This window comes from Acinonyx jubatus, chromosome A1 (assembly GCF_027475565.1).
Source record: "Acinonyx jubatus isolate Ajub_Pintada_27869175 chromosome A1, VMU_Ajub_asm_v1.0, whole genome shotgun sequence".
Classification (NCBI taxonomy): Eukaryota; Metazoa; Chordata; class Mammalia; order Carnivora; family Felidae; genus Acinonyx; species Acinonyx jubatus.
Window position 1 is genome coordinate 8,835,506 of NC_069380.1, and position 23,519 is coordinate 8,859,024.

General features: G+C 47.9%; 1 protein-coding gene across 2 annotated transcripts in view; it reads right to left on the reverse strand.

Annotated features, from left to right (window-relative positions):
- SLC7A1 (solute carrier family 7 member 1) overlaps positions 1-23,519 on the reverse strand; it is a 79,632-nt gene that overhangs the window by 45,849 nt on the left and 10,264 nt on the right. The window lies entirely within an intron of this gene.

Below are 23,519 nucleotides of genomic sequence, written 5' to 3' on the forward strand. Positions count from 1 at the left end.
CAAATGTCTTGGGCGCCAGATACAGTTTCAGAAACCAGAGAGGCGGCAGTGACCTTTATTGGACCAAAATCTCTGACTTCTTAAAGTCTATCACTGGAAATACCTCTCTGAAAACTAAGGATGGACGAAATATTCACTGGAGGAAGAACGCTTCTGGTTTCCTAAAGCAACTGCATGAAATTACCAGAAGTAAGATGAGCCCCAACTACACACGGGAAGGTCAGATGTTATGGTTACTGTAAGGAACAAAGCTACAGACAGCGCAGTTCAAGGCGATCGGGGGATTTCTGTTAAGTCCACGGACTCTCGCCGGGAACGCTGGCAAGAACGGAGCTCCTCTGGGAAGGCCCAGCAACCTATGGGACGCCCAAGGCAGTTCCCCAGCGGATGTGTGGGCTGTCAGAATCCTGAAAGGGGAGCATCTGTGGTTGAAAAAACCAAATCATAATTAATTGTTTTCTTTGGCATGAATAGTTTTCAAATTTCAGCATAAGATTTATGTCGGTTAAAAGGGAGCACAGGCTAAGAGGCTGAGTAGTTAAACAGAAACCACTTTTCTGCTCCAGGAAAGACGGGGAGGATGGAACCAAAGCCCCAAGTACAGGAAGGAGCCTGCAGTGTCCCCAGAACCAGCCGGGCAGGCTTCCGGGCATCACCAAAGGATCCAGAACTGAGCTCAGAGGCTCTCATACTTTCGTCTCCTGGTCCCCGGGGAGCCTGCTGCGTGGGCACTGTAGGAACCGCATCAAGAACGGTCCGGACTGTCCCAGCTGCACCTGCAACCCGCTGAGAGAACCACAGGAATATGGGAGTGATCCCTTCTCTCCTTCGGCCTCCCAGCCTTAACCCCGCACTTTAGATCTACCCAGAAATGATCAGACCCTTATTAACTGAAACAACATACCCTCAAGGGGCAGATCTGGAGGGTACCAGCATCCAAAATACTATGTTCTCCTATGTTTCCACTGGACCCACACTTCCTGACTTCCACAGCTCCACGGGAGCACAACACACACTGGCTTACCAGCTCCTCAACGGTAGGGGGGGTGTCTTCTACCCGTGACCATGGGCTTCACAGCTGCTACTCAGCAGCTCCCCAGGAAAACTCGCAGAATAGATTCCAGCGTCCATCTCAGAATGTGAGTAACGCACCTCTTCTTCCAATTTCCAACGTCCGTCCTAATCCCGCCTGTATTTGGGGCCTATACCAGTTTCTGTCTACTCCCTGAGACGGCAATAGCATTTAAGCATAAATGCTGCTCGAAAGACCGCACACTCTGGTTCTACAAAACTTACTGGGGGAAAAAATGACAAACTCTAAAGGAAACATGGTCAAGGAAATAAGAGCAAGACATTTATCCTACCCCCTTTCCTTCGGTAACTAAAATTACTCCAGCCATTCTGCACCAAGGAAAAGACCGCTGGGCTCACAATTTGATGACTCAACCTTCCTCTGAGACGCAAAATACTCCGGGAAAAGGCCACAAACCCGTTCTTTGCTCTGCGCTGCAAGGGGCCAGTGAAGGGCGCTCTTCCCCATCAGCCCGTGTCTCCTGGTGATGCCAAGGGAAGAGGAGGGGTGGCAGGAGAAGCTGGCGGGGGCCAATCAGAGGTCACGGGACGCAGTTCTCAAGCAGGGGTGACTCTGCTCCCACCAAGGGGCATCAGGCAGTGCCTGGAGACGTTTCCGGTGGCCACAGCCGAGGGAAGCAGGTGTTGCCATCTAGTGCTCAGCGGCCAGGACTGCCGCACGGACAGCCTTCCAACAGAGAGGCTTGGGAGCACTGGGGTGGAGAAAGCCTGCCTTACGTGTGAAACTGCAGACCGCAAAGTGTTCCACAGATTTTCTTTTTTAAGTAAACTGGTTTAATAATTCTATCAAAAAAAAAAAAAAAAGCTACAATATCTGAAAACAAGCACATATTCACAAGAGAGCAAAACCTTGTCACCATATCCCTGGAGAACCCTCCCGGGTACCCAAACCAGGATTGAGAATAACTAAGAGGCAAGGAGACGATGGGGAAAAAGTAAACGATTAAAAAACGCCGTGTGGACTAAGACATGCTCCCGTTATTAATCTGAGTTCTCACTTCTGAGGGTGAATTGGTATCTTGTAGAAGGCTTGAGACCCTCGCCCTCTGATGACTCTGCCTGGAAGGTGAAGGTCAAACCTTGAAGGGCTAATGGGACGGCCAGGCAGGGCCCCTGCGAGGGAAAGGAGCCAACCAGCTAAGCCCCACCACGCTCACAAGGTCCCCCAGGGAGAATGCCTCATCCCCAGGTCACGGGGCAGGCACAGAAGCTCCGAACAGCAGTGACCAGGACAACAGAAAGAGCCCACGGCCACTTTACTAAAAGGTCCTCTTGTTACGCCAAACACACTGTTTCAGTGTCTGAGTGGGAAGGACATCTCCACTCTGTGGTTCCGAGAAAGCACAGAGATGAGGCAGCGTCCAGCCTATGAGGAAGGTCGTTTCTCCCTCTCCCAGAAACGTTCTGCCCTCCAAGGAGCCACGGACATCTATTTTTTAATGCCCGAGATTCAAAAAATGAAATCACGAGTTCTAAGAGTTGGAAGGGACCAATCCAACATCTGATGCAGAAATCCTCCCAGGCTGTCACAGGAAACACTGATCAGGGCTGGAAAGAGAGGGGAGAATGGGGGAGGGAGGGAGAGCCAGGCTACTGAAGGCAGGCATGAAGAAGTGACACTCCAGGCAGCCACTCCCCCCCACCCCCTTCCCAGCTGTCACCCACCAGCCTCTGAATTCTGCCTCTGAGTCTGGAGTAATAAACACGCATCTGAAGCCAGCCATACCCCTCATAAGCAATAACAACAGTAAGAATGGCTAACGTTCATGTTCAACGTCTACCATGTGCCGACACCCCCGCGGAAGGCACTGTGTGTATGTGTACAACCTCATCTAACACTCAAACCAGGCCTTGAAGTTTACACAGCTGCCACACCCCCTTCACTTAGGGCAAGCCAGCTGTGTAAAGTAGTTATAAAGCGGAGCCTTGGTTCAAACCTTGGCGCATCCGACTCGAAACCCACCTGGATGCTCCATTATGTTTAATGCTACTGAGACGCTACATGAGATTATAATAGGTCCCCCAGGGCAATGGGCCATAACGCAATTACAGCAAAACTTTAATTAGACACGAGGAGGATCCCCCACTTAACAGTGACATGCAAAGGAATGAGGACACAGAGGTTTTCAAGGAGACAGACTTTGGTTTGAATCTCTGCTCAAATGCTGACCGGGTGAGTGAGTTGGGGCAAATCATTCTGAACCTTAGTTTCCTCACTTCTCCAAAGAGGAAACTACTGTGAGGCTCATGCAATTGTTTAAAAACAACAATAAATATATTTATCCACATAAATGTATCATGCACTTTTGAAAGTAAATACATTCTTGGGAGACTGTCTCTGAGTAAGTGACATATTTCAGAAATACTTTCTCTTCATTTCATACTGTTCTTCAAATGCACTGGTTCCTACGTGGCATTTTGAAATTTCTCTGCCAAACAGTTAATGAGCTACACAAATAGATAAATGCAGCCAGGGGGAGCTGCTATTTTAAGAAATTCTCCAGTTCAAGTGAACAATTGTTTGATGTGTGAATAATTGGCTCTTAATTACATGGTTTGTCAATATTTTAAAAGAATCATCTCGTTAACGAGCTGAGGGGGTAGGCTGTGGCACCTACCCTGACTTTGGTCATTCGATGTTTCTGTCTGCCAGTAACTGAACCTTAAGAGTTTAATAAAATAGTCTTTGCCAGTGAGCAAGTGACGTATTATTTAAAAAAAAAAAAAAAAAAAAAAAGGTGAAACATACGAATACAATATAAACATTACAGGGCATTCTCCAAATGGGCAGCAGAGAAAGGAGGCATGGGGGAATTTCGGAGCAACAGACCCAGGATGGAGTGGTCAGGGGAGGCAGCGGACAAGGTGAAGGCGTGACAAGGCTGAGGGAAGAAGGCAGGCACTCCTCAGACAGGGGGTGAGCAACATGCAAGCTGGAGTCATGGACGAGCACAAGGGGGTCCCGAGAGAGCAAGGGGGCAGGCCTGCCAGGGCATGGGCAGAAGGATGTCGGGGCTCTGCTGTCCACGGCCTACACAAACCTTCTCCAAGATCTCTTCTAGTTCTATGATGGATCCCCGGAAACACACACACGCATATATTTTGGCCCTACATTGGTACACTCTCTTGAGACTCGGTGAATAGAACTCGTGATCGCTTATGTTCAGGATTCCCTGAGGCCACCTGTCAGAGCCCAGGTAGATCTGTTGATCCACTAGGAAAATAAGCCTCTTGTACTCCTGCCGTGTGCCCTGGAGAGGTACCTGGGAGGCACCCCGAGAATGCAGGCAGCAGCCCACCTCTCTAGCCCCCTACTCCCAGTTCTTGGGCAGCTTCTTCAAGTTACACACCCCCTCCCCGCTGGTGGTCTTAACCAACATTTTTTAAAGCGGTAGCATCCATGCAGAGACAGACCCTACGGTTTGGGGCCAAGGACCCTTCACCCATTCTAGCTCTCAAAAGGAAGTAACAGCGACTAGGCTTTTTACTAATCTGTCCCCCTCCCTTTGCCAAATCAAAGTTAAAGTTACTTCTCTTCGGGGGGGCCAAGAAATGGTGTTGCTTGTTTCCTAAAAACCTAGGAGGAGGAATGTGGTGATGGCCGCACAGCATTGTGAATGTACTTAATGCCACTGAAACGTACAGTAAAAAAATATTCATAATTTTTTTTAAACCAAGAAAATTCCTCAAAAAAACAACATACTTACCATATGACCTGGCAACTCACCCCTAAGTCTATAACCAAGATAAATGTGTACACAAATGTTCACAGCAGCATGACTGAGAATAGCCCCCAAATGCTTAAACAACCAAAATGCCCATCAAATGATGAATAAACAGAACACAGAATATCTATACAATGGAATATTATTCAGCCCTTAGAAGGAGTGAAGCACTGACACCAGCCACCACATGGATGAACCTTGAAAACACCATGCTAAGGGAAAGAAACCAGGCACAAGAGGCCACGTACTGTGCTCTTCCATTTATATGAAAGGTCTCAGATAAAGGCAGAAAGGGTATTACTGGTTGCCTAGGGCTGGGGTAAGGATGGAGGAGGGAATGCGGAGTCACTGTTACTGCATATGGGTTTCCGTGTAGGGGTGAATAAAATGTTCAGTGATTGTGCTAATGGTTGCTTAACTCTGTGGATATAATCAAAACCATGGAATTTATACTTTAAATGGATTAACTTTATGGTATTAATGTATATTCAATAAAGCCGTTAAAAAATAATAAAAGCTAAGAAGAGCCCAACCCGCCAGAGACCGCAGCGCGGTTTTCTATTAACGGCACCTGGGCCGATTCCAGGACTTCCACACAAGTTCTGTGCAACAGCAGCATGTTCTCCGTGTACTTTAATTCCGCTTCAAGTCAAAATTCTCCCCCCGCCCCGGAAATCAATAATTGTAGCTCCGGCTGCAGTTGTGAGAGGAGCTCCACCTCCTTGCACAAGCCACTTATTATATGTAACAGTCATTTTGCTTTGAGCGTTTCACCAAGGTGAAAGTGACTCCTATTTAATACATCCTCCCCGCAAGCTCTGGGTCTTTTCTTGTTCTGTTCCACTGCAAACATAAGTTCCAGGTTTAACACACAGCAAAGATCCTTCACAGTGACAGGGCACCGAATAATAAAGCTGAGGAAGAGCGCAGCATTTGTTGGTTTAAATGACACACTTAAAGCCTGTAACTCAAGATACGGGAGACAGGAAATGCCTCTCTGTGCGCAGGATCTCAAGAAAATAGGAAGGCTTTAATAGGTAATCAGAAGTAAAAGATCATCAGGCGGTAAAAAATTAAGAAGGTCTCTTAGCACTGGCAAAGAATTTCCAAAGATCATCAAGGTGCACTCCCAGGACAGAGAAATCACCAGTGAGGCAGGGAGAAGACATGCCCAACTTGGGGAGCTGGAAGGAAAACTGTCTGGGGAAACAAATTTCGGGATACTTTCTGCACTGAATGTTCGGAATGCTCGCGAGGCTTGGTGGCGGCCTTTTGTCTGCCCAGGCACACCTGACAGGTGAGTTCATGCTACTCTCCGGGGCATTTACCAGCCCTGGGTACACAACTCCCTGCAGGCAGGTGTCAGCCCGCCCCTACCCTCCCACGGATGTGTCCCCAGCCCTACGGCAGCGCTGAAGAAGCGTATGAAGACAAACGAGCCTTGCATGTGGCCAGGAGGGCGGCCCACATCCAGGAGAGAAGAGCCTGCCTGCGCCGGCCCAGTGATTACCAGAAGGAATTAAGCAAGCACTTGCAAGCCTCGGCCTCTGAATTTCTGTACTTTGATAGACTTAATTTGTTCTCCTGGGGCTAAATAGCTGGCTGTGTCGCTGCAGTCCCACACAGGAGCACAGTTAGGGAAACCTAACGTGCAGGGAATGATTTATGACTCCACGGGGCTCCCACCCAGGAAACCGTTCTCCCCAGGAGACGCGGGGGCCAGGCAGACGGGTCACCAGACACACCTGCCATGTATCAGTTGGGACTCCACTTAAAAATGGCTCTGTTCTCTTTCCTCCCATCAACTTAGACAAAATTTCCTGAGGCACTTCTTGAAAACATTTTCATCTGTGTAAGATGGTCCCCAAATAAGACACCATCAAGGAATGCCAGTGCTGGGAAAGAGTCACAGGACCATCTAATACATCCAAACCAGTCTATTCTCACACCTGCTTTGGGAGTTTTTGCTGTATCTTTGTAGCATGCATATTGTTACTTATAACATTGTTTGTTAAAGGAATCCAGGGGCGCCTGGGTGGCTCAGTCCGTTGAGCGTCCGACTTCAGCTCGGGTCACGATCTCACAGTTCGTGAGTTCGAGCCCCGCGTCGGGCTCTGGGCGGATGGCTCAGAGCCTGGAGCCTGCTTCCGATTCTGCGTCTCCCTCTTTCTCTGCCCCTCCCCCGTTCACGCTCTGTCTCTCTCTGTCTCAAAAATAAGTAAACGTTAAAAAAAATTTTTTTAAAGGAATCCACCTCTTTATAAATCAAATATTATTTTGTAGAAAGCTTTGTATTACTCCCAAATGGAATACCACCAAAAATGATCTGAACTCAAACATTAAACTCAGCTCCATTACCCAATGAAAAGTGCCATCTGTTTCCTGCAGGGCCCCTGATGGCTACAGCCATACAGGTAGTGAGCTCTGGACACATCAGGTCTCTAGTTTTTCTAATCTATGTTACCATTTAACATACCTATTAATATAAAAATGTCTGTGCACTCCCTAAAATTGCTCACAGGGCACATACATGCTGCACTTCGAAAAACAGCGGCCCAAATCTATGACTTGGCAAACTATGGCACTTGGCCCACTTTTGTATCAATCCCAAATTAAAAGTGGTTTTCACTGGTAAGTCTGTCATTCTCTCCCCCACCCCTCTCTTTTTAAGGAGGAGGAAGAAGAAGAGGAAGAGAAAGATTATTATTCAAAATACCACATCTGAATGACTTAGAAGCACCTGCATGTGGGTCTTCAGGATTCTATGTAACTGAAGGAATCTTACCAAAGAAGCCAGAAGTGTAAACCCTTTCAAAATGGGCCTCTGTCCGATCACTTCAACTGTAAACTGAGCCTTGTCTAAAGCAAACTAAAATGTAAGGATGCACAGCTGACCTAAATGGTCTCTGTCCTCCAGTGCCTGAATCACTTCCTCTTCTGTTTGTCCCAGAGCCACCCTCCGCCCTCCTCCACCACACCCTGGGAGCCCACCTGGGTGCACCCTGAGCTCTCTGGGGCCAGCAGGAGGCGGGCGGCTCTGTGATGGAACATTCCCCCCCACACAGCCAGCTGTGCTCACCAAACCCTCTCCTGCCCCTCCAAGCCTAGGGTGCTGGGCCACTCAGGGCCCCCTCACAATCCCAGGCCACTAAAACCGTCGGAACACCCCTAACCCTGGCCTTGCCTTTGTAAACAGTGGCTTTACTACACTCGCCGCCAATTACCCAGCTTGAGATGGCCATCTGCTCCCTGCAGGAGCCCTGATGACGCCAGCCTTACGGGCAGTGAACTCCGGGCGACTGCAGCTGCTTCTGCCACCTCGGGAATGTGGGCATCCAGGCCTACTCCGAGCACAATGCCTCTGTTCTAGAACTGCACAGCTGGACGGAGTCACGAACCACCTGCAGATTCACCCTCCTCCTCCAAAGCGAGCTGGACCCGAGCTGTCCAAGACCTTGCGTGATCTCAAAAATGCCCAGAGAGATTCTAGTGATTAGTTACAACAACACGCTGCAGTATAAAAAGGTTTTTTTCTTTAAAGACTTCAACTTAATTTAATAAAATCTGAGCAGCTGCTATGTCACAGACACTGTCCTCGGAGTTTCACACACACAGAAGATCAACAATCAATCCTCATGTTATAAATGAGAAAATTGAGCCTCAAAGGGAGTCTGTGGTACTTACCAGAGCTCTAAGTGGCTGATGTGAGAGTCGTCCCCACCTTCTTCACTCAGCCAGGCCCCGACCTAAACCCACCTCTTGGCTGGCCAGCAATCCCCTCCCTGCCCCCCTTACCATCCCTGCCCACACCAGGAAACACAGCAAGGCCACCCTCCAGTCTATCCGCAGCCAGCCCAGTCACATTACACAAATCAGGTTACAAGAAAGACAAGGTCAGGACCAGGGTCAGCAAGTTTTCTGACCTAACAGGGAAGCTCCCTCACAGCCTCATATACACAATCACATTCCCTGGGCCAGCCAACAGGTGAAAATATCTGGTACCTCCAACCTGAGTGTGAATCCCTAGGCAGGTGCCTTCACAATGTCTCTGTGGTATAAAATGAAATGGCTGCCGTGTGCAGTGGTCCCTCTTCGGAACATTCTCTGCCCACAAACTGGGCTTGGAAGACAATGCCAGGACTCTGTGCACCTGGGTGGGAAGGCCTGGCAACTCCTATCAAACTACATTACTGACTTTAAGTCACACCGAGTGGAAGGTAATTTTCCTATGTCCGATTTTATATCTGCTCACTGATCTGAGGAATCAGAAGGCCTGCCTGGCCCTAGCTGTGTGATCTTGGGCAAGTCACTTGACTTCTCTGTTTCAGTCTTATCACCTGAAAACTGGGATAAGGATACTACTTACCTCACCTACACCTCACCCCATCACTGCCTCTTCTCTACTGTGAAAAATCAAGGAAGACAGAGGCAAGATAGAAATGAAAATCTCAGATGAAACTGGATTCAAAATTTGGTAGGCAAGTAACTTCTCTGAGCTTCCTTCCTCCCCTCTGCAAGATGAAGAGAATAGTAATAATAGCTACTTCAGAGTTTGAGGAGGCCCAAATGAATTAAAACGTACAATGCACACAAGAGCACCTGGCACATAGTAAGTGCTGTATCTTTGCTATTATTATGAGTTCCTTAATTTATAAGAGGTCTCATTAAGAGCCAACTCGTGATGCGATGTGAAGATTAAGTACTCAGAATAACTGTGCATTTATTATATGAAGGCATTTGGTAATTGACAAAGCACTATTCAAATATATAGGTAAGGGGTGCCTGGGTGGCTCAGTCGGTTAAGCATCCGACTTCAGCTCAGGTCATGATCTCACAGTCCATGAGTTCGAGCCCCGCATGGGGCTCTGTGCTGACAGCTTGGAGCCTGGAGCCTGCTTCCGATTCTGTGTCCCCCTCTCTCTCTGCCCCTCCCCTGCTCATGCTCTGTCTCTCTCTGTCTCAAAAATAAATAAAAACATTTTTTAAAAATTAAAAAACAAAAACAAACATATAGGTTAAAACATACAAATAAGTTGACACGTCTGATTTATTTCTATCTATCCTCTAATTCAGATGCTAAAAGACTCCAGAGCTATTGCTTAGAAATATGTAAACTGGCTTAAAACTATTAAAAATATAAATATATTGGGGCACCCTGGGTGGCTCAGTCGGTTGAGCGTCCGACTTCGGCTCAGGTCATGATTTCACAGTCTGTGAGTTTGAGCCCCGTGTCGGGCTCTGTGCTGACAGCTCAGAGCCTGGAGCCTGTTTCAGATTCTGTGTCTCCCACTCTCTCTGACCCTCCCCTGTTAATGCTCTGTTTCTCTCGGTCTCAAAAATAAATAAAACATTAAAAAAAATTCTTTTAAATATTTATATATAAATATATTAATTATATATATATAAACAACATAATTAACAATGACTGGGTCTTTAGCCACTCGCTTTTATTTTAAAATACTTCAATATCCCGGTTTCTGCAGCACTAAGACCGATGTTCTCTGCAGCGTGTGTGTTGGTGGCTGGCAGTGGCCATAGCCGTTGTAGATCTCAGTTGTGTCATTGAGGTGCCAGGAAATGCTCAGTGAGTGCCCCTTGAGGAGTGAGCAGGTCACATGCTTCAGGCCGTGTGTCACTCCCCCTGGACAACGCCACACCAGCCAGAGACCTTTACGTCGGTTTGGCTCTTGGGCCAAACCTGGAAGTTTTCGCCTCCGTTTAGAAAAACAAAATGCTTTCCTCCACCTGCTCTACCACAGGGGCGGCTCCTGTGACTTCTTCCACTCTGAACTCAGGCGGGAAAGAATGCCCAGTCAAGAGGCCACTTTCCTCCTTCCAGGAGGTCTGGACACTCACAAAGCCCAGTTATTTGTTTTGCCAAACTGTGTATACATTGAATGGAAATGTTTGTTTTCCATGTCCCACTTTACGTCTCTAAAGACAAATGATTAAAGAATATTTCAGGGACGCTTTTTTTTTGCTCATCCCCTCCAACCTGGTTGTATCAAGCTGCCTCGCTTCCTGCCTTTTAACTCACATTCTGTCGGCACATCATCCACTCTTCTTTGTTGACCTTTATGTGTACAATGTTGCTTCAAAACCCTTCTTCAAAGGAAAGGTCAAAGTGAAACGTCACCGGGAAGGATGCCAGGTGGCCAGAGGCCAGGCGGGCACCGGCTCCCGGCGCTGAGGTTACCTGTGGGGTGTGCAACAAGGTGCCAAAGGCAGGTAAACAGGCACCACAGCTGGACCACCTCATCTAACGCCCCAGAAAGCCCTGTCCTCCAGCCCTGGCCCCCGGCCCTCAGGGCAGAGTAGGACCCTTCATCCAAGAGGCACTTCCTGAGCGTTCCATCACACGTACACTCTGTTAGGAACGGCACGGTACAGAGAAAGCTACGGGGTCCCTGCCCTAGGGGGGCTTGTAATTTAACAGGGAAGAAAGGACATATGAAGAAGCGTAGAGAGAGAACACGAAGGTGGATTTCAGAAGGACAGAGGGTTGGGGAGGTGAAAGCCAGCACTATGGAGGGGACTGCCAAAGGAGAGTGGGACTAGAAAGGAAGATGCAGGTCGGGGGGGGGGGGGGGAAGGGAAGGAAGGGCCAACGGGATGCAATGAAACATTGAACATAGAGGCAGGAGGTGAGAGCAAGACAGAGTGAACTCTAAAACCGCAAGCCTGCTTGACAGGGAGACTGAGGATTCCTCGAGAAGCGATGTCAAGAAACAAAAGTGGGCAGCGAATCCCAAGTCTGGGTTTGGAAGCACCGAGGTGAGGTGAGATGAGGTGGCCCTGACAGTCTGAGTCTGCCACTCTCTCTCTGCTCTGGTTCATAATATACTAAGGGGTTAGAAGCATATGAGGGAAGAGAATTAGCAACACAGTAGACCAAGGATACCACCTAGAAACAACTAACACGGACACACAGACGCCAACTCAGTGAAAACTTCAACTCTGCAAACCATGATCTAGGAAAAGTCAGACATGGATGGAACGAGATGCACAGAACAAAGAGGGGCAGAAGCTAAACGGAGTGAAATCTGCTATAGGTAAGGGCTGACGTGTGCAGAAAAACCTTTCCTGAAAATGGAAATGGAAAATAATTTACCCTGATGAGAATAATTTCTGAACACTGCAAAACTTAGGTGGCTTATCTGCGCTCCAAACAAACATAACTGACTTGAGCTGAAGCGCACTCAGGGAAAAATTTTCATCAAAAATTTGCCTGGGATGATACTGCTGATAAAATGTGTACATTCACAGAGTCAAAATAACCTCAGATCAAACCTGTGTGTCCAGCAGAGCCCAGAGGCCTACCCGCAAACAGCTGGACGTGTGCAAGTCCGAAATGGAGGCCTCCCTGTGAGAGGTGAGTGTTGACAGGGAGAGGCCTTGTCCCTGGGAGACAAGGAGGGAGCATCACACTAGTGAATAGGAAAAGACCAATTCCAGAAAGAGTTACGGACCCTCTAGGAGGAAGGAGTGTGGCTCCATGCATCTCTCTGCCGGCCACACCATCACCTTGTGGCCAGAAGCCACAACACAGAGGAGGGTATTCATGCCAGCTTGGCAGAGAGTTACTAGATCAAACATAGGACATCCAGTTAAATCTGAATTTCATGCCAACAAAGAATAATGCTTCAGTATAAGTATGTCCCAAATGTGTCATAATTGTGTCCCAAATATGCCAACAAATACTTTTTGCGGTTAAAAAAAATGTGATACTAAAAAAGTAGCCAGTGCTTATGTATAACCCAAATTTAACTGGGCGTCCAGTATTTTTATTTGCTAACTCCAGGAAGCCTAGCTTGGTGTTGACGGCTCGGGTCTGAGCTCCTCACCTTCTTGCCTTTAGCCATCAGCCCTGATTTCCAGACTACCTCTCTGCAAAGGCTCTTCCACAGTCCTAGCAGAGAGGGGGGACTCCCCCTTACATACTGTGAGTGCAGGGAGCCTGCTGCAACAGACCCAGAAAAGGAGAGATTCTGCAGGAAAAAGGAATGACCAACCATATTATATATTTCAGAAAGACAACACGGCGTGAGCACTGACGACCGATCACAGAATCTAACTGGAAAAAAGAGGCAACGGAAAGCAGTTTTAGTATAATAATAAGAGCCTACTTTTCAGGTGAAAGCAGGTGGTGAGAACATGACATTCACTCTAGTTAGCTTCATCATTAAAAAAAAAAAAAAAGGGTTGTCAGCCAACTGCTTCCACCTTCACAGCATCTGCAGAGAACCCCAAGAAATCACACCCCAGAAGGGCAAGCACTTGGGTCACTCGGTGTTAGCACCCACAGGCACGCAAACAGCGTTTGCTGAATGAATGAATGAATGAATGAATGTATGCAGGCATGCATGCATAAACTCTACACTTCTCAAAAAGCTTGTTCTAAATTTGGAAATCTTACGTTTATCAAAAACGCGAGTCTAGGGTGAATCTGAACGTTTCATGGCAGTGTCACCACAGTGGCTAGCTAATATTCTTTGCTCTTTGATTGGTCAGCTGAGGATTATCTGTACTAGGAATCACAAGGGTCTGTGCTGGGCCTACACCAAACAAATGAACAAAAACACCTGCTACTCCACCTGATGAAGCACATGTTAAGATTCACATAAATCAAGCAGAGAAGAAAGGCCACCACCTCCCAAACTGAAGTGAATCTGGTTCAGAGCGCAATTTTTTTTCTAGGCCCCTTTGTGTAACCGTTGCAACTGTTTTCTTCAGTTACAGGAGCGCTTAATCAAACAAACATCTAAAAACAGCACAATTTTCTTATTTAAACATAAAAGTATTTTCAACCCTGCACCAATTTCCCTTGATCTGTGTTGGAAGGAATCCCAGGGACGCCTTACCAAAACAATAAACTTAAAAAAAAAAAATGACATATATTTTCATAAAGAGTACTGTATGTATACTGCTTCTAACTTGGGATAAATCCCCAGTATATTCTGAATTTTTAAAAAGAACGCTTTATTTGCTTTGCTACTGTGGAACTTTCCATTCTGCTAAAAGGCCCCAAATTTAGAATTTACAAACAAACCTTGCCTGGACAAAGTGAAAGCTGTACTTAGCTTATGGATATGCTAACTCCTGGCATAAAACAAACGCTCAATAGCTCTGCCGCCAGACTTCAGGTATTTAATGACAGAGTTAGAAGGCGTAGGCTCAAAGGAAGTTTATGTACAAATTAAACCAAAGGTTTTTCGTACCAGCACCTGAAAGGTTTAAATGCCAGACGGAGTCTACGTTCTCAGTACTAATTTTTTCAAAGTTGGTCCAAAGGAATAGATCTGCGTCCCGACACGGAGGACACTGGTGCCAGCTCTGGCTGCCTGCCACTGCCTTGCGACTTCCAAGCAAGGGCTCCAGAGCTCCCCAGGCAGAGCTGAAGATACGCTTTCTGGTATTCATCTTCACCAAACATCACTGACGCTTAATGTTGCCTACTGCAGCCGTAAACGAGAGCATTAACTCGTGAGCCCGGCAGAGGCAGGAAACGCTATGCATTCTGCAGGTGGAAAGCACCACCAACTGCCTCCAACAGATAAGACTGACCAGTTCTCTCACAGCTGGGAATTAATGCAACTGACGTGTTTCCCAGGGTCCCAAACTCTCCCTACTTCCCAAGGGCACACCAACAATACCACCTTTGACAAGCCTGTACTTTGTGGACCTGCACAGTGTCCACGCTGGAAGGGAGCCGAGCTGCTCAGGGCCGTCTGCCACACACCTGCACTGACGGGCTGCCGTACCCGTTCATTTGCTGGGGAGCCTTGTTGGAGGAGTGGGCTGGGGTTTTCCTGGATGACAAATGCACCATCTCTACCATCATTAGAAGGCAAACAGAAAAAATAGGGAGTGATCTACACCGGGAATGAACATCTACTGCCCGACTGCTAAGTGTGCAGCTGAGAGCACGGGTCAGCCACTGCCTGGGCTCTCAGACGCCCTGGGAGCTGGGATCTGCCTGAAGGATGAGCAGAACGAGGCTGGGTACAGGTCCCCGTGTCTGGAGCGAAAGTCGAAACCCAGGTCTGTCTGGGACCCAAAGTCATCCAGGAAGCTCTAGGTCAGAAGAGTCCCTGCCCTTGTATCCACGGCTGATCTTTTAAATTAATGACCTAAATTTAAATGCCAACATGAAACTTTATAAACTATCAACAGTGAAACACAGGTCAATTCTAGAATTCAAATAAAGTTCCAAACATAATGTGGCCTTTTTCTTTTCTTTTCTTTTCTTTTTTAAAACAAGTCTGCTTTGGTTAAAGGTACAGCAAACTCGACAGTCAGATGGGGCTGAAGGCTCCCCTTTGCCTGTGCCTCTTCTCTGAGGCCACCCTCCCTCCAGGGCAGACCACTCCTGATGGCATCCTGGGCTTTCTCCGCAGTTCTGGCCAGTGAGCTGGCTGCACTCCAGCTCTAACTCCATGCTGCCACCCAACTGGGTCAGGGTTAGTCGGAGCAGGGCACCTCTCTCAATGGCTCCCACAGTCAGAGCCAAATGCAGGAGCCAGCAGCAAGTACCCCACTGGGGGTGGGAGAGGGTATGGAGGGCACGGAGCAGCCAGAGGAGTGAGGAACAGGCACTAACTGCAGGGCAGCGGTGCCCGCATGGGCGTGGCCCTCTGCGGTCCCAGGTAAGGGAGGGTAAGGTGGAGAACACCCAGGACAGAGCCAAGGAATCTCCTGGAATTTGGTTCCAAAAGGGGGCTGTGTCCATCTTGGGGCTGCAACTCACTTTACAAGAACCACAGAATGTAAGTAAGACAACACAAGGGGGAAAAAAAATTACAGAGAGGGAGGGAGGCAAACTGTAAGAGACTCTATTTTTAAATACTGAGAACAAACTGAGGGTTAATGGGGGTGGGGGAGAGGGGAAAGTGGGTGATGGGCATTGAGGAGGGCACCTGTTGGGATGAGCACTAGGTGTTGTACGGAAACCAAATTGACAGAAAATTATATTTAATAAAAAAAAAAAAAAAAAAAAAGACAACTCAGATGGGCCTCCCAAGCACAAAGTCCATCCTGCTCCTGTCCAAAATGCCAGGAAGCCCAGATTTGGAGAGCCGAGAACATAAATAACATCTCAGTCAAACTTGGCATGCTCTGGACAAGAGTCCTGTCTTCAGAGAAGCTCACAAAGCAAGCTTTGTAAGCAGGCTCCTCCCACGATAGCATTTGCAAAAGATCGGTGATAAAACCCAAGCATCCCTGGCTCCATCCAACTATCAAGAAGGACATTCTTCTTGAGCCCACTGCCCTTTTCTGCCTCTGGTTCTGTCCATTTGTTACCAGCGGCAGAAAGTACTATTTTTTTTTTAATTTTCTTACTGAAGAATACTTTTTTAATTTATTTTTTAATTTATTTTTTTAAGTAGACTTCGCACCCAGCACGGAGCCCAACGTGGGGCTCAAACTCACGACCCTGAGATCAAGACCTGAGCTGAGATCAAGAGTTGGACGCTTAGCCGACTGAGGCACCCAAGAGCCCCAAGCACTATTTGCTTTGTATTTATTCTAAGACATTTCGAAGTCCTGACAAGGAACAGCCTCTGACTTCCAGAAATGGCTGATAAATCTGCAGGCTCACCTTGCCCTGGCCTACGGGAGCTTCAAACTCTGGTCACACCTCTTTTTCCTGGTATTGCCACACTGGGCAGTCCCAAATCTTCCAGTAAACCCTCCTACAAACTCTCCTCCATTCTCAAACAAAGCCAAAGCCTTTGGAACTCAAAGACTAAAAATTTCCCCTCTTCTGTAATACAACCCTTATCGGATTTCTGTCCAGAGGGCAGATATTTAAGACTTCTGAACTTCAGCTGTACAAGTGAAATCTTTTTTTGCAAATTTGACTCTTTGCCATCCTTTGTCCTCCTTTGAACCTTATATGAACCTGGTGGCACAGTGGAGTGTGCTCTGTTTGATACACCGGTGTGTTATTTTTATATACGCACATCTGCATACCTAAATCAGAAAGCTCTATCATCAGCCGGATCACGTCCACTAAGGCAAATCTAAAGGACTTTGGACAGAATGCCCTGAAGGGGGGGGGGGGGGGGGGTCCTTGAAGTTGAAGCCCACGAAAGGTGCCCAATGTCCCGCCGTCTGTCCCCAGGTGGGTCTGCCCCAGGAAGCAGCCACCAAGGGAAAGCTGCCCCAAGTGGAGACAAACGCGAGTCCGGGACCCTCCGCCCTCCACTGCTATTTCTCCCTGGACGTCAGGTGCTCCGTGCAGTCTGAAGACCCACTGCCGGAGAAGCGGTGACCCTTCGATACCCCCCATACTGGCTCCCTGTCACAGCCTGTCAAAAGCAGCATGAAAAAGAGTCACGCGTGCCCTTTTCTCTGCATGTGATGCGAGGAAGCAGGCAAGAACCTGTCCCTTCTCTTTCAGACTTTTTTCTTCATTCCACTAAGGAGAAATACGTCTCTCAGAGGAGGTGGGGGAGAAGCAGAAGCAAGAACACAGTGAAGGGTTTTCCGTAAACACCGTTTCCGCAGCAGAAGACCACTGTGTGGGGACGACAACACGGAGCCTCGGAGGGGCTCTGCGTCTGCTGCTGCTGCTGAAGGGCTCACCCTAAACTCAGGCAGGGTGGCTTAACGGGGGAGTTTGCTTTCTGTTTCCTTTGATGGGGGCTGTATATATTTTGACGTGTATGGCTGGCGAGTCCTGGGAAAAATCACGTCTCTCAAGCTTCCTCCCTGGTGAGATAGCGTGGGACTGGGCTGCTCATGACCTATCCCGACATTCCAGAACCTCCGCAGGAGACGCCCCGCACAAGAGGACACTGTGCCAAGGGCCTGACACCGGTGGCCGGCTGCCCCTGCTGGAAAGTTCTTGCCCTTGCCCAAGGGTAAACATCCACAAGTGCCATGCGGGACCTCGAAACACTTGGTCCAAACTCCTCCCTCTTTCCTGAGATGCACTTAGGGAACGCACAATTCTGACCAGCACGGGCTCTTCTGGAAGACTCCTAAGGGGGAAGGGGTGAGAGTGTGGTGGACCGTGGGGATGCTGGTTACCAGGTCCTTCTTACAGGAGCCAGTGTTCCCCCTGGCTGCAGTAGTCACCCGGCTCATCATTTCTGGACTAATACACACAAGGGGACACTTCTTAGTCAAGACCTTTGCACCAACCTAACACCAAACCATCTGTTTTCTACTACATCAGATTACTACCATTCCCACTCCACACCCACTTTTATGGTATGGACACCAAGCCGCATGGAGCTCTTTAGTAGCTCCATAATCATGGAACGTCACTAACTTCCTGCTTAAGGCCGGAAACCCCAAAGACAGTCTCCTAGTCCAATCTCATCTGAATGCGAAAGCAGAAAATGTGGCCTTCCTTGGAGAGGAAGACGTGATAAATCCCCAGGGGGACCCTGTGGCTGGGCAGCAAAAGACAAAGGACCTTAGGCGCTAACCACCTCTCATCAAGCCATGTTTAGAGCCCATGCTTCCTCTCCACCACGTCTGACGTCCCTGCACATTCAGAAAAAAAAACCTGTATTCTGGGGCGCCTGGGTGGCTCAGTCGGTTGGGCGTCCGACATCGGCTCAGGTCATGATCTCACAGTTTGTGAGTTCGAGCCCTGCATCGGGCTCTGTGCTGACAGCCCGGATCCTGGAGCCTGCTGGATTCTGTTTCCCCCTCTCTCTGCCCCTCCCCTGTTCATGCTCAGTCTCTATCTCTCAATAATGAATAAACATTAAAAAAAAAAAAAAAAAACCAAAACCCGTATTCTACAAGTTACCCCTTGTATTCAGACAACACACAGACGGGCATGGAGAGAACATGCGCTGGATGGTATACACAGCCTTCTCCTTTACAAGGTGTTTTTATACTTTAAAACATGTCTTAATTCCCTTACCTGGCCGCTGTGCTGAACTATAAAGCCCTATCTCTGCCAAGGCGATGAGTGCTACAGAGCCGATTGATTATTCACAGGCCCAACTGCAAAGTTTCCCCCGGGGAATTCATTGCTCATCTTAAGGCCTGGTGAGACAAATAAGCAATGTGCAGGTTTCTACAGACTGGAAAGTGTAAACCGCCCTGTACACCCCCGTATGAGATGCCATAAATTAAGGCTGATTTTCGCAAAGAAACGATGCCGTCATGGGATTTCATGCAGAAGGCAAAATGCAGAAGGTACGAGAGGGCATGGAGTGCGGGGCAGCGGTCAGTCCCCTCCACACCCTGACCGCACCATCACCACCGCCGTTCCCGGATCTCCCAACAAGGTCCGGTCTTGGCTCACGAGTTTTTACAGAAGCGATTACAAGCCCCAAATTTAGAGAAAAAAAAAATGTAAATGATGCTTTTATATACCATTTGACAGAAAGATTTCTAATGAGCATATGAATTAAGGAACCAGACAACACAGCAAAAATAAAACTCACACTCACTGAATTTAATACCTTTAATTCCTGTTGCTTCTTCCTCACGCCTCCCCCCCCCCTTTTGTATCCTTGTGAAAAGGTATCAACACATTTTGGAGGGCTTCTGGAAGTTTTCACCCCATCTACAGTGAAACATGGAGAAACAGGACCATATCAGAGCTTTTGGAGAAACCGTTCTGCCTTGCTTTCTTTCCTACTTTCAATGTCCCAGTGCAAATACGTGTACTAAGCACAAACCTTCTAACTGAAAGACTGTCAAAAGCAGGTAAGTTCTCCCCCAACTATTCCAAGTCTCTCCCCTTGGCCAAGCCAGCACCTCTGGGAGGCCGAAGGCGGACAGGATTCACGGACAAGCACCCCTTTTACCTTCAGCCATCCATTCCTACGACTGCCTAAAACCAAACACACAGAACCGCAAGGGGGCTTAAACCCCCGAGCGTCCGCCCAGACACGGGCCCTCCTTTGCCAAGTGGCATCCTGGTTTAAGGTCTTCCGAGCAGAGGACGCGGAACCTCGCCTCCTGCAGCCGCTCTGGCACCGCCATGCCCCGTCCCTTGGCACGTCTCCCCCCACCCCTTAATTAGAAAGCGCCTGACATCCATCTCTTGCATGAAGAATTTCCTGACTAAGAGAAAACAAGTAGCAACCTCTCCTGAGCCCACGTGCACCACTCCCCAGCCTTGTGGAGGAATCACTTTTGAGTGTTAATTTACACCTCCTCCTCCACCAGCAAAGTAACAACACATGTATGTGCAACCTCAGGAACTGGATGTTTCACTTGGCAGGACCCTCCCATGCCTACTGCAGCTTAACCCTTTATAGGCCAGCCAACCCTGATATAAAATACATAGCTCACATTTATTGAATACCGGGCAATGTTCTAAACTCACTTTATCTCCTTGATCCTCAACACAGCCTACAACGTGGGGACTGTCACTTTCACCATTTTTCAAATGGGGAAACTGAGGCACGGAGCTGCAGACGGTCGTGCACACAGACCTCCTGAAATGGGGTCGGGTTGCTGGCCACCTTGCGGAAGCATCCTAAACCACAGTGGGTTTTTTTTTAATTATTTTTTTAATGTTTTTATTTATTTTTGAGACAGAGAGAGACAGAGCATGACCAGGGGAGGGGCAGAGAGAGAGGGGGACACAGAATCCAAAGCAGGCTCCAGGCTCTGAGCTGTCAGCACAGAGCCCGACGCGGGGCTCGAACTCACGGACTGTGAGATCATGACCTGAGCTGAAGTCGGACGCTCAACCGACTGAGCCACCCAGGCGCCCCTGTTATTTAGTTCTTGCATCTCCTTTCATGTTGTGCCGTCCGTCTCCTGCTGCCAGGGCCTCAGCTGCCACTTGTCCCATGGTGAGGAGCCCCACCTCTGCTGGCGATTACCACTTCCTACCTGCAGTCGGCTGTCAACAGATAACCAGGCCAGTCAGACCTGAGTACACCCCTCCCGCCCCAAGGGCACTGAAGCATGCAGCTCTGTGACAGGCGCCTCAGTTCTTGAAAAGGTGTCTTCTGAGCATCTGCTCCACACCAGGGACCGCTCCAGGTTCTGGAGCCACATGTGCCCGGGGCCCTGTCCCGGGGAGCTGGAGGTCTCCTCTCTTCATTCCAGGTTCCGGCAGTTTTATGGATGCCTGCTAGTCCAAGAGATCCCAGGAGCTGGTCAGACACGCCCACCCCGGACCTGCTTTTCAGGGAGACTCCCCAGGGGAGGATCTCTGTGCACGTACTGGGCCGGGTGGTTAAAGGACACCTGAAGTTTGACTTTAGGCTATGAAAGCCTCTATTTAATTTCACTTACACGCTTGCTGAAACGTATTCCTTTTCTCTGTCTTTAATGCCTGCCCCATCACATCTGCCCAATCCATATGTGTGTACCTACTCCATGCTTTCTAGATAGTGACGGAGGAGTACAAGTAATAACGAAGGGAGCGTATCGCAAAATCCAGTGACAGTGGAAGTCTCTTGCTTTGGGTACTACATTTCTAGGCCTAGCAGGGCTATGGCTTCAGACCACAGAATTAAAATTTTTTTTAATGTTTATTTATTTTTGACAGAGAGAGAGAGAGAGAGACAGAGCATGAGCAGGGGAGGGGCAGAGAGGGCGGGGGGGGAGTCACAGAATCTGAAGCAGGTTTCAGGCTCTCGGCTGACAGCACAGAGCCCAACGCGGGCCTCGAACTCACAAACCGTGAGATCATGACCTGAGCTGATGTCTCACATTCAACCAAGTGAGCCACCAGGCTGTGGAATTTTAAAGGAGCCTACATCCATGCCACACACGTAACAAAGTGGACCACGCAGTCCTGCTAGCTCAAGAGCAGCTGTTGTCTGGCAGCAAGAACAATTCTAGGGAGAAGGGGAGGGAACCACAGTTTCTGAATCACTGCTCATTTGAATTTGGGGCTGCATTGCTTGTTCCCACAACGCATCAGGATGGAGGGATCATTCCCATCCCTCTCTCCTTGCTCCCATCATCTCTCCAGGGCAAATGGTATTTCCTTCCTGTGCACAGCCACATACCTCGCTGGAAAGAGACCCCTCCTGAGGTGCCAGCACCCCTAAGCCCTTAAGAGGCCCCAAATCTCCCACCAGCTCAAAGGCTCTCCAGGGTGATTCAGCAAGAGCTCCCTTGCAGATCCTCAAGGCAAAACAGTCAACAGGCAGCCAGGAGCAACGGGAAAGTGCTGGCCTCCCCAGCCTCTGCCCCCATTCGAAGTCACCCAAGAAATCCAGAATGGCAATCCCCCTGCCTTGACTCACCAGACATAGACCTGAGAGAATCCTCCCACAAACTACACCTGATAACTTTCCAAAATTCTGATTGTATCCAACTCTGACACTAGGAAGACTTTCTTCCCAGTTCAATTCAGATAACCCAAAGAATTAATGAATGGTCTTGCCTAATATCATCCAAAATTGCCCTCTAGAAAGAAAGAAATGTCTTCCAACAAAAGTATTTTTTTAAAGCAAAACTAGCTGCTACAAATTTTAGATTATAGATTTATGGGGGATGTGTTAAGCAACTGAAATCATAGATTATCCCCTGATTCGCATAATATTAACATATCTAAGATCATAAAATCAAGTTCATGATGATTCTTCTCAAATAGTATCAACAGTGGTGGTAATATTTGCATCTTACGGAAGAGTTTTTAAAAGACTGTAAACTAAGTGCTCTGAATTCTTACAATAAATGTACTTTTATAGAGGAGCATAATAAAAGAAGTTTACAAGAAACAGGACAGATATTTGTACAATGTTTCAACAAAGTAGGCAATTTATCTTCTTCTGGTTCTGCTCTTTTACTATGCTTTTGTTCCTACAATCAATTCCCTTGATTTACAGTTGTTTTAAGGATTATATACACAGGCTTGTCCTCAAAAATATTTATTTTCTAGGCAAAAAAAAAAAAAAAAATTCAAACAATTCTCAGGTAAGATTTACGTTTATGTAAAACCCATTCTAACTTTTCAAGGAAAACTAATGGCACGATTGCTATTGCTAATATTATAACACACTGTTCAATTTTAATCCATCAGACTTAAGAGTCCAAAAATTAATATTTCTATTAGAGTATCTTTTCTCCCTCTTCTTCCTATAAATCCTTAACTCTAAAAGGCTCATTGTTCAGATAGGTTCTTCCTCAACTCATAATGAATACAATAAATTAAAAAAAAAAAAAAGGCTTTTCAAAGTGCTGAAACTAACAAACTCTGAGCCATCTCTGAAAATTCACACACAGCCTGACCAGGCCACCTTCAAAACCACCAGCATGTGAGGTCAGCGAAGGCAAGAGCCATCTAGTTTGCATCAGCAGGAAACCACACCAGGAATTCATACAGGTCTTGCCCTGTGTCCCCATTCACCTTCTTGGGAATCGTCACAAACAAGAAATGTCCACTTCAGTTAGAACCTCCCACGCCACCACGAAAAGAAACCTCTACCCTCTGGCTGTCTTTGTCCAAACCAGTCTGGACAGAGAATTACACCCAGGCCCAAGCCCAGGGAACCTGAAATTCGGGACACCAAGGCGGAGTGGCAGGTGGGTTTGCAGGCTAGCGTGCCCAAGCCTAACAGGGTTTGCAAACTGCAAGTTGCCACCAGCATTTTTTTTTCATGCAAGAGAAACAAAAAGTATCGGAGTGCACCGCAGGTACAAGAACGGGCGCTGTTTCACAAAAACTTTCATTTAAATCTATAGACGTGTATGTGCCTGTGTGTGTACTTGATCACAGGATACACCGATTTCTTACTGTGGATTGCAGCCAGAGGA